A 17541-nucleotide genomic window follows, 5' to 3' on the forward strand; every position below is an offset into this window, starting at 1 on the left:
CCCAGCTCTGGCTATTGCAGCCATCTGGGGAGTGAATCAGAGGATGGAAAACCTCACTCTCTCTCTCTTTCTCTCTGCCTCTGCCTCTCTGTAACTCAGCCTTTGAAGTAAATAAATAAATCTTTGAGAAAATAAAAAGTACAGAGCACATACCAAGCTCCGGGTCCCGGGCTGGGGGATGCAGGGGTGAGCCATGTGGACTCAATCTCCATCCTCACGGAATCTAGCATTTATGGAAGAGATGCACTGCCCAAAAACGAAGAAGAAAGAAACTAGTGGTTTTGCAATAAATGTGGTCACATAACATACATGGGCCACCAATGACACCAGTGAAAATGACAGCCCAATTCTTACTGCAGGTATGGTACAGCCAAGGGTCGCAAACAAGTGAAGTGTAGAAACACTTGTCTAGACGTGCCAACATTTCACTCATTCCTCGGCTCCTCAGTGGGCTTTCTATTCTGTTAGTTCCTTTTTATGTTTCCTGCTGAGGCATGTGTGCACACACTGTGGTTCAGATGTAGTTCACCCCTAGGTTCATGTGTGGCTGTGTTTAGAGGTGGTGGAAGCGGCTGGTATTGTGGTCTAGAGGGTTAAACCACCACTGGGGATGCTGGTAACCCATATCAGAGCCCAAGATTAAGTCCCAGCTGCTCTTTCTGACCCAGATTCCTGCCAATGTGCCTGTGAAGGTACCTGGGGCTCTGCTACCCATGCAGGACACCCAGATGGAGTCCCAGGCTCATGGCTTTGGTGTGGCCCAGCCCCACCAACTGAGGGCAATAAGGGAGTGAACCAATGGATGGAAGATCTCTCTCTCTCTTCTCTATCACTCTACCGTTCAAACAAATTTTAAAGGGGGGGGGTGGGGGAAAGAAGAAGTGGTAATGGCTTTAAGAAGTGGAACCTACTGGAAGGTCATTATGTCAGTCAGGGTGTTGCCCTTGAAAGAGGTTAATGCTGGTCTCATGAAATGATCCCATATTCATTCATCCATATTCTCTCTCTCTCTCTCTCTAGTTTTGCTTATTTATTTTGAAAGTTAGTTACAAACAGAGAGAGAGAGAGAGAGAGAGAGAGAGAGAGAGAGAGAGGTCTTCTATCTGCTGGTTCACTCCCCAAATGGCTGTAATGGCCAGGGCTGGGCCAGCTCATTCAGGTCTCCCATGTGAGTGCAGGGGCCCAGGGACTTGGGCTATCCTCCACTGCTTTCATTAGCAGGTAGCTGGATCAGAAGTGGAGCAGCAGGGGAGAAGGAGAGGGAGAGGTAGAGGGAGAGAGAGAGAGAGAGAGAGAGGCAGGAAGGGAGGGAGGCAGGGAGGGAGGGAGGGAGGTGGTGGGGAAAGGTGTCTTCCATTCACTGGTTCACTCCCCAGGTGGCTGCAATAGCTGATGCTATGCCAATCTGAAGACAGGACCCAGGAGCTTCTTCTGGCTCTCCCACATGGTGCAGGGGCCCAAGAACTTAGGCCATCTTCTGCTGCTTTCACAGGCACATCCCTATATGGGATGCCAGTGTTGCAGGCAGCAACTTTACCTGCTACTTCACAACACTGGCCCAGAGTTCATTCTCTTGAGAGCAAATTGTTACATTAGAACAAACCTGGCCCCTCAAGTCTTCTCTGGCTTCCTGCCTCACCACGTGGGCTCCCTCATGCACAATCCCACCGTGATGATGCCATCTGCCATGAGGACCTCGACAGAGACAAGCAGAGACAACCCCTTGTACTTCCAAACTGTGAGCTACATAAACCTCTTTTCTTCATACAGTATCCAGTCTCAAGTATTTTCTCTTAGCAACAGCAAGCAGATTGATACGGTATGTAACCAGGACAGGGCCAGCACTGGAACGTTAGCTTAGCCAGGATGCAATTCTGAGTGGAGCCTGTTTTCCATTAGCATTGTGGAGGTGTGTGTTTGTAGTTGGGTATCCATAGTTGTTCACAAGAAGTGTACTTCCAAAAGACCAAGCAATCCTACTGGTAGCAACCTTTCTTTTATCTCTAGGAGCTTTTAGGATATTCTATCTTCATTTGGGTACACTCTGATCCCATCTCAACAAAATGCTTTTGTTTTGCCTTTTTGAGATACACAGTTCCCCTTCCATCTAAGAATGTGCACCCTTCCTTTCTTTCTCCCTTGGAATGATTCTTCCTCAACTGTACGTTCTCATTTAGAAGACATGCTGTTTCTACTCATTCTCGTGTTCATTTCTCTCGACTTTTCTTTCATGTTTTCCACCTTCATCTCTCTGTGCAATTTCTGGGTGAGTAGCTCAGCTACATCTTCTTTTTTTTTTTTTAAAGATTTATTTGGTATTTGAAGGTCAGAGTTACATACATACATACACACACACGCACACACACACACACGAGAGAGAGAAGAGAGAGAGAGAGAGAAAGGTCTTCCATCCACTGGTTCACTTTCCAATTGGCCACAACAGCCAGAACTGTGCCAGTATCCAAAGACAGGAGTCAGGAGCTTCTTCCAAGTCCCCCAAGTGGGTGCAGGGGCCCAAGCAGTTGGGGCATCTTCTACTGTTTTCCCAGGCCATAGCAGAGAGCTGAATCAGAAGTGGAGCAGCCGGGACTCGAACCAGCACACATATGGGATGCCGGCACTGCAGGCTGCAGCTGTATCCGCTACGCCACAGCGCCAGCCCCTCAGCCACATCTTTGCCTCTGTTAATTCTTTCTTTGCATTTACCCACTTGTTGACTGAGTTTTTAAAAAAATACTTTTATTGATATGTAATCTGCATATCATAAAACTGACCATCTTGGAGCATAGAGCTCTGTGGCTGTCTGTCTCAGTGCAACATTGCACAACCATCACCACTGGCTATCCGCAGATTCTCATCATCCTCAAGAGGAAACTCTATCCATGTGCTGTCACTCCCCAGTTACTCCTCCTCTTACCCTCTGGTAGCCACCAGTCTACGTTCTGTCTAATTTTGCCTATTCCTGACATTTTGTGTAAATGCAATCACACAATATATGGCCTTCTGTATATGGATTCTCTCACTTAGCATACTTTCAAAGTTCATCATGTTGTAGCATATACTATTGTTTTGTTCTTTCGTGTGGCTAAATAATTCTCTGGTGTGGAGATAGTTTTTCAGTTGATGGGATTTGAGTTTCACTTTCTGACTATCATGAATAAGGATGTTGTGGATATTTAAGTAAAAGTTTTGACATGAACTCATATTTTTTTTTCTCTTGGGTATATATCCAGGAATGGAAGCATTGTATGGTGACGACGTGGTGAGGAACTGCCAAACTTCTCCACACAGGCTTCACATTCCTCCCAGCAAAGTATGAGGATTCCAGTCCCTCCCTGTCACTGCCAGCCCTTGATCATGTGCCTTTTTTTCTTTTTAAAAAGATTTATTAATTTATTTGAAAGGCAGAGGGAGGGAGAGAGAAACAAAGAGAGAGATCAATCTTCTATCTGCTGGTTCACTCCCCCAAACAGCTGTAACAGCCAAGGCTGGGCCAGGCTGAAAACCAGGAGCCAGGAATTCTCTCTGGGTTCAGAGGCCCAAGGAATCAGGCCATCTTCTGCTGCTTTCCCAGGCATATTATCAGGGATCTGGGTTGGAAGTGGAGCAATCAGGACTTGAACCGGCGCCCATATGGGATGCCAGCACTGCAGGCGGCAGCTTTACCCGCTATGCTACAGCACTGGCCATGGTATTTCTCTTTTTAATTATAGCTATGCTACTGAGTATGTGGTTTTCATTTGCATTTCTCTGATAACTAATGATGTGGAATATCTTTTCCTGTGCTTTAAAAATGGGCTATTCAAAAATCTTCTTCGGAGAAACATCTATTCAAGTCCTTTGCCTAATTTTAAGGAAGATTATTTGTCTTTGATTGATTGTTGGGTTGTAATAGTTCTTATTGTATTATGGATATAAGTTCCTTATTTGAGATATAATTTATGAAAATGTTCTGGGATTGTCTTTTCAACCTCTTGATGTTATTCTTTGAAGAACAATTATTTTTTTATTTTCATGAAGTCAAATTAACCTATTTTTTTTCCTTTGGTTGCTTGTACTTTAGGAGTCACATCTTAGAAATCATTGCCTAAGGCCAGCACTGCGGCTCAATAGGCTAATCCTCCACCTGTGGTGCCGGCACTCCAGGTTCTAGTCCCGGTCAGAGTGCCGGATTCTGTCCAGGTTGCTTCTCTTCCAGGTCAGCTCTCTGCTGTGGCTCGGGAGTGCAGTGGAGGATGGCCCAAGTGCTTGGGCCCTGCACCCGCATGGGAGACCAGGAGAAGCACCTGGCTCCTGCCATCGGATCAGCATGGTGTGCCAGCCACAGCGGCCATTGAGGGGTGAACCAACGGCAAAGGAAGGTCTTTCTCTGTCTCTCTCACTGTTCACTCTGCCTGTCAAAAAAAAAAAATCATTGCCTAAATCATGATCATAAAGATTTAGACCATATTTTCTTCTGAGTTTACTGTTTTAGCTTTCACATTCAATTTGGGTTAAGGATTTTTTTTTTTTTTTTTGACAGGCAGAGTGGACAGTGAGAGAGAGAGACAAAGAGAAAGGTCTTCCTTTTGCCGTTGGTTCACCCTCCAATGGCCACTGCGGCCGGCACACCGTACTGATCAGAAGCCAGGAGCCAGGTGCTTCCTCCTGGTCTCCCATGTGGGTGCAGGGCCCAAGCACCTGGGCAATCCTCCACTGCACTCCCTGGCAACAGCAGAGAGCTGGCCTGGAAGAGGGGCAACTGGGACAGAATCCGGTGCCCCAACCGGGACTAGAACCCGGTGTGCCGGCGCCACAAGGCAGAGTATTAGCCTATTGAGCCGCTGCGCTGTCTGGGTTAAGGATTTTTAAATTTTTTTTTTTTTTTAATTTGAAAGAGCCATAGAAAGAGAGAATCTTCCTTATCCCAAATGCCTATAATAGCCAAAGTTGAGCCAGGCCAAAGCCAGAAGCCTGGAATTCCGTCAGGGTCTCCTGTATGAGTCACAGGGACCCAATATTTCAGCCGTCCTACATTCTACCCCAGGGTGCACATTAACAGCAATCAGGATCACGGGAGGAGTAGATCAGAGCTTGAACCAGGCACTCTGATTTTACATGGGGACTTCCCAAGAGGGAGCTTAACTCACTATGTCACGATGCTTACAACTTGGGTTAATTTCTGATCATTATATGAGATAAAGTCCAAATTCATTCTTTACACGTGGTTGTCAGTGTGTCCTAGCACCATTTATCAGAAAGACAGTTCTCTCCCCATTGAATTGTTTTGGTCTCTTGGTCAAATATCAATCAACCAAGAACATCAAGAGCTTATTTCTGGGCTGGCACCGCTGCTCAATAGGCTAATCTTCCGCCTGTGGTGCCGGCACCCCATGTTCTAGTCCCGGTCGGGGCACCGGATTCTGTCCAGCTCTCTGCTGTGACCCGGGAGTGCAGTGAAGGATGGCCCAAGTCCTTGGACCCTGCACCCGCATGGAAGACCAGGAGAAGCACCTGGCTCCTGGCTTCAGATCAGCGCAGTACGCTGGCCACAGTGGCCATTGGAGGGTGAACCAACGGTAAAGGAAGGCCTTTTTCTCTGTCTCTCTCTCTGTCTACTCTGCCCGCAAAAAAAAAAAAAAAAAAAAAAAAAGCTAGGCTCTCAATTCTGTTCCTTTGAGATGTGTCTGTTCTTCCTCCAGTACCACACTTTTTGATTATTGTGGCTCTGTAGTAGGTTTTGAAATGAATCTTCCAAGAGCCGGCGCCGTGGCTCAATAGGCTAATCCTCCACCTTGCGGCGCCGGCACACCGGGTTCTAGTCCCGGTTGGGGCGCCGGATTCTGTCCCGGTTGCCCCTCTTCCAGGCCAGCTCTCTGCTATGGCCAGGGAGTGCAGTGGAGGATGGCCCAGGTGCTTGGGCCCTGCACCCCATGGGAGACCAGGAAAAGCACCTGGCTCCTGGCTCCTGCCAGGATCAGCGCGGTGCGCCGGCTGCAGCGGCGGCCATTGGAGGGTGAACCAACGGCAAAGGAAGACCTTTCTCTCTCTGTCTCTCTCTCACTGTCCACTCTGCCTGTCAAAAAAAAAAAAAAAAAAAAAAAAGAAATGAATCTTCCAAGCAATGATGTTGGTAGGGATCAAGTGAAGGCAGAGACTGTCCTGGGAGATCCTCCCTTAAAGGCTCCCTTCCTGGGGCTGTTGCTGTAGCATAGTAGGCTAAGTCTCTGCCTGCAGTTCTGGCATCCCATATGGGTGCCCGTTCAAGTCCCAACTGCTCCACTTCCAATCCAGCTCCCTGCTAATGGCCTGAGCCCAACTGCTTGGGCCCCTGTACCCACTTGGGAGACCTGGAAGAAGCTCCTGGCTCCTGGCTTCAGATAGGTCTAGCTCTGGCCATTGCGGCCATTAGGGAGTGAAGCAGCGGATAGAAGACACCTCTCTCTCCATCTCTCCCTCTCTCTAACTCTGCCTCTTAAATAAATAAATAAATCTTTAAAAAGGGCTTTCTTCCTGGAATGTAATAAAGGCACCAGGTTCTGAATCAGATCTACCACTAAATTTCTTCTCATTCAGTCCTGACAACACTTTGAGCTAAGTGTTATTTTTATCATTTCCACTTCATTGACAGAGAAGAATATGCCAGACACCTCCCCCCTGCCCTTCCAGGCTGACATTCCAGTGCTCTCCACACACTCTGCTGCACAGTCCGGCCAGTGGTCCTCCACCCAGGGGCTACTTGCCCTATGGCTGCTGATTAGGTTTGGTAGAGGAGCCCCTGTAGATCAGAGGTAGATGGGGTGTGAGATCATGGCTTCTCTTCCCTACCTCACTTTTCAGTGACAATACCTCTGACCAGCCTGCACTGTTTTAGGAGGTCACAGCTCCTCTCAAAGCAGCTTGCTCTGCACAACTCTCATCCCTCTGGGGTCTAGTGACCTCATCCTTCCAAGACCCCTCCACACACAGGGTGGTGTAGCACTTGGGCACTGTGGCTCATTCAAGTGAAATGATGGAGTTCTAACTAGATGAACGCCTTGAGAGCATCCTGGGCTCAATGGGCTCAGGAAAATTTGCCCTTGAAGAAGGCCTAAGGGAAGGGTCACGTGATAAGCCAATCTCTAGAAGCACTTTACTCTGAGGTCCTCTGCCAAGCCACCTAATGTGAACAGTAGTGGTAGATGGAGCAACTCCCAGGAACGAAGCGGAAAATATAATGGAGCTCTCAGAGGCGAAGTGCAAGTGCACGGCACTCTGCATCAAACTCTGCCTTGAAAGGCCAAATGGACTCTGCCAAGTTTGGAGATAATCTGCTCTTTCAAAGCAGGCTGAGAATGAGTGAAAGCCATAAGTCAAATGTCAAGGCAGCTTCTAGCGGAAGAGACCATTAGTGATACTTCTGAGACTTGTAGGTCTTGAGAACCTTATGAGTGATTCTGAAATTATCTGGACAGGATCCAAGTATCTGTTAGGAGACATGCTTTATAGACAAGGGAAGGCAACATCTATGCAGAGCTGGAAAAGTGCTGCAACTGCTTTATCTTCTTTCTACTTAGAGCCTTGAAATATTTAACCCTTTTATGTAGGAAAAAAATTCAGATATGTCAAGGAGTTTTGAGAATATTTCATTGAACTCCAACCTACCTTTTACACGGAGTCCCCCATTGTTCATATTTTGTCATGTTTGTTATTCATTCTCTCTCAGTAGATAAAGCTGAGCTATGTGAAATATATACACTATTATTTGTATTTGTATTTTTCATGCATTATATTTTTTTTTTTTATTTTTGACAGGCAGAGTGGACAGTGAGAGAGAGAGAGACAGAGAGAAAGGTCTTCCATTGCCGTTGGTTCACCCTCCAATGGCCGCCGCGGCCGGCGCGCTGCGGCCGGCGCACCGCGCTGATCCGATGGCAGGAGCCAGGAGCCAGGTGCTTTTCCTGGTCTCCCATGGGGTGCAGGGCCCAAGCACCTGGGCCATCCTCCACTGCACTCCCTGGCCACAGCAGAGGGCTGGCCTGGAAGAGGGGCAACCGGGACAGAATCCGGCGCCCCGACCGGGACTAGAACCCGGTGTGCCGGCGCCGCTAGGCGGAGGATTAGCCTAGTGAGCCGCGGCGCCGGCCTTTCATGCATTATATATATATATCTGCTGCATTTTTATTTTTCATATTTATCAGTATCATTATATTTGTTCATATTTTTATTTTTGAACATTTAGGAATAAATTGAAGAGAACAAGATCCTAAACCCTTAAATATTTCATATTTATCACCTAAGACAAAGGATATTCTCTTAGATAACTACAGTTCAAGGATAGCAATAGAGACATTTAACATATCTACAGTACTATTTTCTACCATACAGCTCATATTCAGGTTTTGCTAATTTCCCCAAAGCCATCCTTCATAGCATGTTTATTCCAAAGTCCAGGACCCAACCCCATCTCACCCGTTACCAGTGGCCGGTGAGTTCATCGGTCACGCTCAGGTCGTAAGACCTTCATAAAACCCCTAAACAATGGCTTAGGGTGTTTACAAGTTGTTGAACCCACTGAGTTGGTGGGGGGAGAGCATCAAAGCCCCTCACCTGTCTCCCATTCTTTGCCCTACACATCTCTTCCATTCTGTCTGGTCCTGAGTGGGACCCCTTGACAATACATTGGCAATATTCAGTTTTGTGCCATCCTAACAAATCCTCAAACCTGAGTGGGTGGAGTGGTGTGGTAATTCTCAGTTTTCAGCCAAGTTGCACAGAAACACGGGTATCCTGAGGACCCAATACTTGCAGCTGGCATGTGAAGCAAGGGCAGTCTTGGGGGACTGAGCCCACAAACCTGCAAAGACCAACGCTAACTCTGAAAGGTTAGAGCTGAGTAGAATTACAGGGTACCCAGCTGGTGCCTGGGGAGTTGGTGAACTGGTTGGTATAGGAGAAAAAGCAACTCACATTTGTGGTGTCAGGAGCATTGTGAGTACACACGTCTGAGTATGTGATAAGCCCCCCTAAAGTGTGCTTCTTATCAGGTATTGAGAATGTTCCTGATTGACAGAGGCATAACTGAGAAACATTTCCAAGGTGGATGAATTTGGCAAAGACTGAAATTTGTTAGTTCTGTTTACATCTGGAAGGGGAGCATTTCACGTGCTCTGCTCTTGGCTTTCGTGTTCTGATTTGGGTTTCCCCTGACTTGCTGGTCCAGGTAGAATGTCAACTGTACTCTCCCTCCTTCCTTCTCAGCCTCTCAATAGAGTCTGACCCAAGCCAGCTGTCAGCTTGCTTAGTGATTTGAAGGGGAAGAAGTAGGTTTGGGTGGAGGGCTCTGCTTCTATTTATGCTTGTTTAAACCATTGCTACCTCGCCGTTAGGAAGGCATATGACAGGTGCAGAGGAAGCAAATGTCAACAGTCATTTTGCCCCTTAACACCCAAATATGCACCTGCAGCCCAGGCCTCACCTCTGGGTCCAGCCCCACATCCGGGCAACTCCTGCCTGCAGCAGCTTTGCCCCTGTAGCGCACAGGCAACAGGCTCAGGCCAGACTCAGTTTCCCCACTCTCCCCATGAGTCTCCTCCCACAGATTGCCTTGAATGCACCAGCACATACTCTGCACACCTTCCTTCCCTCTCCCCTCACATAGGACCCATTGCCAAAGCCTAGTGACACCTCCTAACTCATCTCCTAAACATCGATTCTGTCCAGCTCCCTCACGAACTTTGCCCACTCTTTGCCACTGGAGCCACCCTAACAGTTCCTTCTCATCAACACCTTCTCCCCCACACTCGTCTGCTTTCAGAAACCCAAGGTAGTTTTCCAAACCAAAGAGTGGATCCTATCTCTCCTTTGCTTAAGGGCCCTCCACAACCCACATGCTGTCACCTTGTAGGTGAAGACCAAAGTCATGGCTGTGGCTTCAAGGACCCCCTCACCCGGGATCTCCACTTCAGCCTCAACTCACTCCTTCTTTTTGCTCTTTACATTTTTCCTTATTTATTTTCATTTTATTTGAAAGAGAGAGAGAGTGCTGCCACCCCCTGGGTCACTCCCCAAATGCCCACATTTGGGGCTGAGCAAGGTCAACGTCAGGAGCCATGGAATCCATGTAGGCCTCTCACACGAGTGGCAGGGACCCGAGTGCCTGGACTGTCACCTGCTGCCTCCCAGAATGCACATTAACGAGAAGCTGGCTGGGAAGCAGAGCCAGGACTTCAACTCAGCAGCTCACACATGGGCTGTGCACATCCCAGGCAGCATCTTCACCTCTGGGCTGACCGCCTGCCATGACTCATTCCTGTCTGAGCTGTGCTTTGATGCGCCGGCTGCCGTGCCTGCTTTGAGTTCCTCAGACGTGCCACATGCACTCTTTTCTCGGGGTCTCAGTTCCTGTCCAGCACAATCTCCTGCATCCTCTGGGCTCTCTGGGTTCCCATCTCAGCTTGTCACAGTCTGTTTCCTGCTGCTAATAACACAATACCGCAGACTGGGCAAGTTATAAAGAACAGAGGTTTATACTGGCTCAAGGTCAAGGGGGCACATCTGGCCATGGCCTCCTTGCTAGCAGAGTCCCCAGATGGCCACGACGTGTATCACATGGCGACAGACAGGGAGCACATGTTTGTGTCTGCTCTGGCCTCTCTCCATCTTCTAACACAGCCACTAGGATCAGATCAAGGGGGCCTCCAGAAGCCCCTCCTCTGAGGATTCCATTTCTACCCTCTTACAGCCTCACAGAGGAGAGAAGCGCCAGCATGCGTTTCCAAGGGGACAGACCCTGTTCAAACCACAGCCACAGCTCAGCTCAGAGGTGCCAGCGCTCCTGTTACACTCTCCCAGGGGGTGTTGTGCACCTCCTTTGCAGCACCTGTCAGGGTCACAGCTCTGTCCTCGTACACCTGCTTCTTCAGCGCTCATCTTCCTCTCTCCACTGTGCGAGGACAGGGACCAGGTCTGTTTCTCCTGGTTCTGTTTTCCAAATGAGTTCTCCGTAGTTGCACAGCAGGTACGCGATGCTCCATAAACACCTTTTGAAAAGGAAGGGATGACTGGCTGGCTGATCAGTCAATAGTCAGAGTCCAGATTCCTTTTATTCTGCTGGGGGAAATGACAGCAGTATTTTACGCTTTCCAAGAGAGCATCATGAAGGTTCCAATTTTCCCACATCCTTGTCAACATGCATTATTTTCCAAGTGTGTGTGTGTATAAATTATAAATATGTGCATAAGGCACCAGGGAGCGCAAAGGCAAGAAGGATGACAACGGAATCGGCACGGCCATCGACTTTGTGCTGTCCAATGCCCGGCTGGTGCTGGGGGTGGGTGGAGCGGCCATGCTGGGCATCGCCACGCTGGCGGTGAAGCGGATGTACGACCGGGCCATCAGTGCCCCTACCAGCCCTACCCGCCTGAGCCACTCAGGGAAGAGGGGCTGGGAAGAACCAACCTGGATGGGGTCCCCGCGCTTGCTGAACAGGGACATGAAGATGGGCCTGAGCCGCTCCCTGCAAACCCTCCCCACAGACGCCGCGGCCTTCGACGCAGGAGAAACTCCTTCCTCACTACCGGAACCGGGCAGCCATCCCTGCTGGCGAGCAGGCACGGGCCAAGCACGCTGCCATGGACATATGCGCCGAGCTGCGGGGCTTCCTGCGGGCCAAGGTGCCTGACGTGCCGCTCTGGGACATGTACCTGAGTGGCAGCCTCTACGACGACCTGCAGGTGGTGACTGCCGACCACATCCAGCTCATCGTGCCCCTCGTGCTGGAGCAGAACCTGTGGTCGTGCATCCCAGGTGAGGACACCATCATGAACGTCCCCGGCTTCTGCCTCGTCCGCCGTGAGAACCCGGAGTACTTTCCTCGCGGCAGCAGTTACTGGGACCGGTGCGTCGTGGGGGGCTACCTCTCCCCAAAGGCAGTGGCCGACACGTTTGAGAAGGTGGTGGCTGGCTCCATCAACTGGCCGGCCATAGGGTCCCTCTTGGACTATGTGATCCGACCGGCTCCACCTCCAGAGGCCCTGACGCTGGAGGTGCAGTATGAGCGTGACAAGCATCTCGCCATTGACTTCCTGCCATCTGTGACCCTTGGCGACACTGTTCTGGTGGCCAGGCCACACCGGCTAGCCCAGCACGACAACCTGTGGCGGCTGAGCCTCCGTCCCGCCGAGACGGCGCGCTTGAGAGCTCTGGACCAGGCTGACACGGGCTGCCAGGCCCTGTGCCTGAAGATTCTCAAGGCCATATACAAGTCCACGCCCGCACTGGGCCACCTCACTGCCAGCCAGCTCACCAACATCATCCTCCACCTGGCCCAGGAGGAGGCCGACTGGTCTCCAGATGTGCTGGCCGACTGCTTCCTGCAGGGGCTCAGGGGACTGATCAGCTACCTGGAGGCCGGCGTCCTGCCCAGTGCCCTCAACCCCAAGGTGAACTTGTTCTCGGAGCTCACCCCTGAGGAAATAGATGAATTGGGATACACTCTCTATTGCTCCTTGTCTGAGCCAGAGGTGCTGCTGCAGAGGTAGGGCGGTGAAGGCCAAGGCAGGTGTCGGGCGGCCAGGCCCTGGCTGTCCTGCACTTGGCTGCATAGCTGGTACCTTGCCGGGCCCCCAGGGGCCTCCTGGCTGCTGCTGCCCACCTGGCCACTTCATGCTGATGGGAATGCCATCTCTGGTCTCCTCGTTTCAATCCTACCCTTTCTATTTTTGTTACCAAACACTATGCTTCCTGCTCCCCCCTTGCTGCAGGCAGATCTTTCTGGGATGAATTGAGAGGTAGAAGGCTGGTCTGAAAAATAAATAAATAAATAAATATGTGCATAAACACACACACACAATCACACACAATGTACAAGTTGAAGATTCCTTGTCCAAAATGCTTGAGACCAGGGATGTTCCAGATTTTGGAATATTTGCACATCCATAATGAGCTGTTTTGGAGATGGGACCAAATCTGAACATGAAACTAATTTATAAACAGATGTACCTTATACACATAGCCTGAAGGTAATGTCATACAGTATTTTTAGCTTGCTTGTATTTTGATTGTGACCTGTCAAGTGAGGTCAGATGGAGACTTTACCACTTGTGGCATCATAGTGGCACTCTCGTGTTTTGATTTGGGAGCATCTTGGATGGTAGATTTTGAGGTTAGGGACATTCAACCTGTGCATATCTCCATCATGCTGGATATGAAATTGTATCTCATTGTGGTTTCAATTTGTACTTTCTCAGGTGCTTATTGCCCAATTCTATATCTCTTTTGAAGAAACGTCTATTCAAAACCTTTTCCCACTTCTTAACTGGATTGCTTGCCTCTGTATGTTTGATCTGTGTTCTTTATATATGCAGAATACCAGACCCTCATCAGATATATCAATGTAAAAATATTTTAGATGAGCCTTTATCCATGTTTCCTCCTAAAATTCTGCTCAAATCAAGGCATAAAATAAAATTAGATTCACTCTAGATGAGAACAAGAAGCAAAAAGACCCCAGAGGTTCCTAAAACTCTTCTGAAGCGAGAAAGCCTTTGGAGGCACAGCCCCCAACGTGGAGGGAGTCACAGCTCCATCACAGAAGGAAGGAGCGTCTGTCCTTCAGGATTCTGGAAAAGTCTAGAACTTTCAAAATACCCCATCTGCACAAGGTGGAGGGGCAAGGGAACAAGACATTAGCTTCTTCTATACACACAGTGGATGCATCCCGGGTCTTACTCACGGCCCACACAGACTCAAAATGCAAAAGACAGCCCTGCCCATCGACTGCACACTTGAGCATGCTTGTTAACTTAATCCCCTCAGAAACAGAAGATATATTTAATCCAAAACAATTTTGAAGGACAGAATATAATGGAAAAGAAGCAACGGAAAATATAAAAGCAGCCTTGAAATGTGTACCTAAAATTATGAAGCAGAATTAGAAGATTAAAATATAGGAACTCTCCCCATAGAAAAGAACAACAAGGAAATACAAATATGTATGATGAGGCAGCAAAGAAAATTAGAAACTTAACTCAGAATTCCAAAAAGGAAACTGAAAGGAAGGAGAAAGAAGGGAATAAAGAAATATTACAAGAAGAATTTCCAGTGATTTTTCTTTGAGACACAATAATCACTCAGTAAATGGGGGAGCAGGGGAAGATCCACATCAAGGTACATTAGGAATACAGAGAAAATTCTAAAAGCTTCCCGGGTGGGACAGAAACAGGTCCCAGATAAAGCAGTGGATGCTTCTGTGGCATTGAATATAAGCACATAATGGAAGGCATATGACAATAAAGCAATGAAAGTATGAGGAGGAATAATTTTGAATGGAGAAATTTGTATCTCTCAACTATTACAAGTTAGAAATAAAATATTTTCAGATAGCTACAAGCTCAAGAAATCTGCTAGACAACTGGTATTGGGAAGCTATTACAGAATGTGCATAATCAAAGCAAGGGAGAAGACAGAAAAGTAAAAGAGGATGCTATTAGACCCAACAAGCTGGAGAAAGAATCCAGAGGAACTTGGAGGGAAACGTGGAAACCCACAGGCAGACAAGAACAAAGAGGGAGCGAGAGCTAGGAAGAGAGGTCTCTAGAAAATCAGCAGAACTGACAGAGCATTGTATATGCTTGATCATTTAGAACATGTTATTCTTTTTTTTATTTTTTATTTATTTTTTTGACAGGCAGAGTGAACAGTGAGAGAGAGAGACAGAGAGAAAGGTCTTCCTTTGCTGTTGGTTCACCCTCCAATGGCCGCCGCAGCCGGCGTGGTGTGGCCGGCACACCGCGCCGATCCGATGGCAGGAGCCAGGTACTTATCCTGGTCTCCCATGGGGTGCAGGGCCCAAGCACTTGGGCCATCCTCCACTGCACTCCCTGGCCACAGCAGAGAGCTGGCCTGGAAGAGGGGCAACCAGGATAGAATCCGGCACCCCGACCGGGACTAGAACCCTGTGAGCCGGCGCCGCAAGGCGGAGGATTAGCCTAGTGAGCCGCGGCGCCGGCCGTCATTTAGAACATGTTATTCAAAGGCACTGAAAAATTGGGAGGAAAGGCAGAAATAAGTACACAAAACTTGAAGTAAATGGGAAAAGTAGAGGCAATGATCAACTCCAGGAAAAACAAAAGCTTGCACAAGAGGTGAACAGATGACAATGTCTCTCTGCCTCAGCAGTGACCAATATTTACAGTCATAATAATGTAATCAGTGGCTGCTTGTGTCACTCCTGAAACAAACTATCAGAAGAAAAGGCAAAATGGTAAGGGAGTGGGGGGAAGGGGAGAAGAGTGTGTTATAAAATGTTAAACCCTCATGTAATCTAACAGGAAGTCAACAGATGGTTTCTAATACCGATAAGCCAAGAAACTGCATCATAAGTGTGTTTAGAACCAGCAAGGTGAAGTCTCAGGATGAACAACTGAACTAAGTGTTTGCTCTGGGGAGTGGACTTGGGGGTTGGTAATGGGGAGGGAAGGAACCAGTGCTTTTTGTTGCCACACTTGTAGTATGATTTCACTTACCAAAAAAAAAAAAAAAAATTGAAAACCAACCACAAAACCATAAGGAGGCTCCTTCTGAACCATGTGCTGTGAAACCAAGAATGGAAAATTTCCCATCCATTTACCTGAGAGAGAAGTGATCGTGACATTTGTCTTCCCACAAGATTTTAGCCATCTAAGGTTTTTAAGTCCCCACATCATACCCTCCTCCACCTGCCTTTGTGAAAACCTTAGCTCTTTAGAGAAGAGAGAGAGAGAGAGAGAGAGAGAGAGAGAGAGAGAGAGAGATACAAGCTCGTGGAACTCCAAATAGCTCAGATGGGAAAAATCACAGCCCAAAGCACATATTTATTTGTATCACAGAAAAATCCTCAGATTGGGTTGGAGAAACTTAAAATCATTAGTGTCTACATTAGTGTCAAATGTGTTATTCGCAGTGTTTTCTGGTGGAGTAGCACATGTTTCAGAAATAAGTGGGAGACCAAAAGGAGGGAGCCAGAAAGCCAGGAAGTGTGACTCAGACATTTGCTTTTAAGTTTAATTAGTCAGCCAGCCCTGCCAATTTACTTCTCGGAAGAGGAAGCTCATCTCATCCCTTCATTCTTCTAAGATGGTTCAAGTTAGTCTCGCCCAACAAGTGAGCTGCTTTGTTGCTGTTGCAAATCTAGGGAGACCTCAGTGCTTTGTGCTAGTTCCCATCAGAGCTGCCCACCAGGCAGCACAACCTCTATCCTCACACGCCTACCTAGGACTCTCCAATGCCACTGGATTTCGAAAAGCTAATCCAAGTCCCAGAAGGTTGCTAAAAGAAATGATGGTGTGTATATATTGGCTCAGAAACAGAACTGCAAAGTGCTTTCCAGTGAGGAGACTGCAGAAAAGATGCACAGAAGTGCAGACCAAATGTGATTCAATAAGCATTTATCGGATGCTGACTGCCTGCTGGGATAACGCAAGGATGGAGAACTGGAACTGGCCCTCAGTTACCTCTTGACACTGGATTACAACTCTGGTCCCAGACTCCTCTGTTCTACCCCACAGCACGGGGACAGCTCCACGCTGTCTCCTGGGCAGGACAGAAAATGAAATGACTTGGCTATTTTTTTCTGGCTTGGGGTTCTCATCTACTGTATTTTTCAAACATGATCCATTGAAAGCCAGGAAAAAAATCCACTGAGGCATCAGTTTTGACAAGGGAGTGGAGGCCACAAATCCTAGGATGTAAACCATATGAATTATAAGATGGTGTTTACTGGTAGGAAGGATAATGTTGGCCATAGCTTTAAGAATACAGCAATTGTTACAGAGAGAAGGGGTACAGAATCCAGCAAAAGTCATGGGAGTGTGTGTGTGTGTGTGTGTGTGTGTGTGTGTTGAGGGTCTGTGCAGTTACTCCTTTCAAAATACTGCTTTGTTTGTTTTGAAGAAACATAAAGTGACCTTTGTTTTATGTATTTTTATTTTCAATTGACATATAAAAATTGCACAGATTCATTGGTGATGGTATTTTAACCAATGCCTTTAGGAAGAATTCATCTGAGTCCTCAAACCATATAGATGCAGAGGATTTGTTTAATTACGTTTCCTAGGCCTTAGAGTGTCCCATGTGGGTTCTCTCTCACTTCCCATTCTCATTGCTCAAACCCCCTCCACTTGCACATTTTCTCTGTAAGCCCATTCTCTCCCCCTCCCATAGGAGCTGCCACCCTCTTCCACCCAATACAAAGTCCCAGGGGCAGCCTTCAGCATATGTCACTTAGATATCAGTGATGTCCCTTTTGTATAGGGCTATAAAGAGGGGGCAGGGTCTTCAAAAAACTTATGGACAATGTGGATTATGAAAAAGCTTTGCATGGATTTCAATTTTTTGCAATAAAATAAACTCTTTTGATTCCATTTTCCATAAATGTTTTGAAGTACCCTCACATTCTGGGTCTTTGTTGGGAGGGAGGTGGTGAGAATCCTTACAAGGATGGCTGCAGCCCAGCCATAGCCAATGAGACCCTTCATTGCCTCCAGACATTTATGTTCCCAGAACATGCCACTGCATAGTTTTGCCTCATATCAAAGACAAAGT

The 17541-nt window shown here is 47.8% G+C and overlaps 1 pseudogene; it reads left to right on the forward strand.

Annotated features, from left to right (window-relative positions):
• The first annotated feature begins 11205 nt into the window (after positions 1-11205).
• LOC100349916 (mitochondrial dynamics protein MIEF1 pseudogene) lies at positions 11206-12500 on the forward strand (annotated as a pseudogene).
• The last annotated feature ends 5041 nt before the right edge of the window (positions 12501-17541 follow it).

Source organism: Oryctolagus cuniculus, chromosome 10 (genome assembly GCF_051225735.1).
Source record: "Oryctolagus cuniculus isolate XC-2025 breed Fujian yellow rabbit chromosome 10, ASM5122573v1, whole genome shotgun sequence".
NCBI classification, from domain to species: domain Eukaryota; kingdom Metazoa; phylum Chordata; class Mammalia; order Lagomorpha; family Leporidae; genus Oryctolagus; species Oryctolagus cuniculus.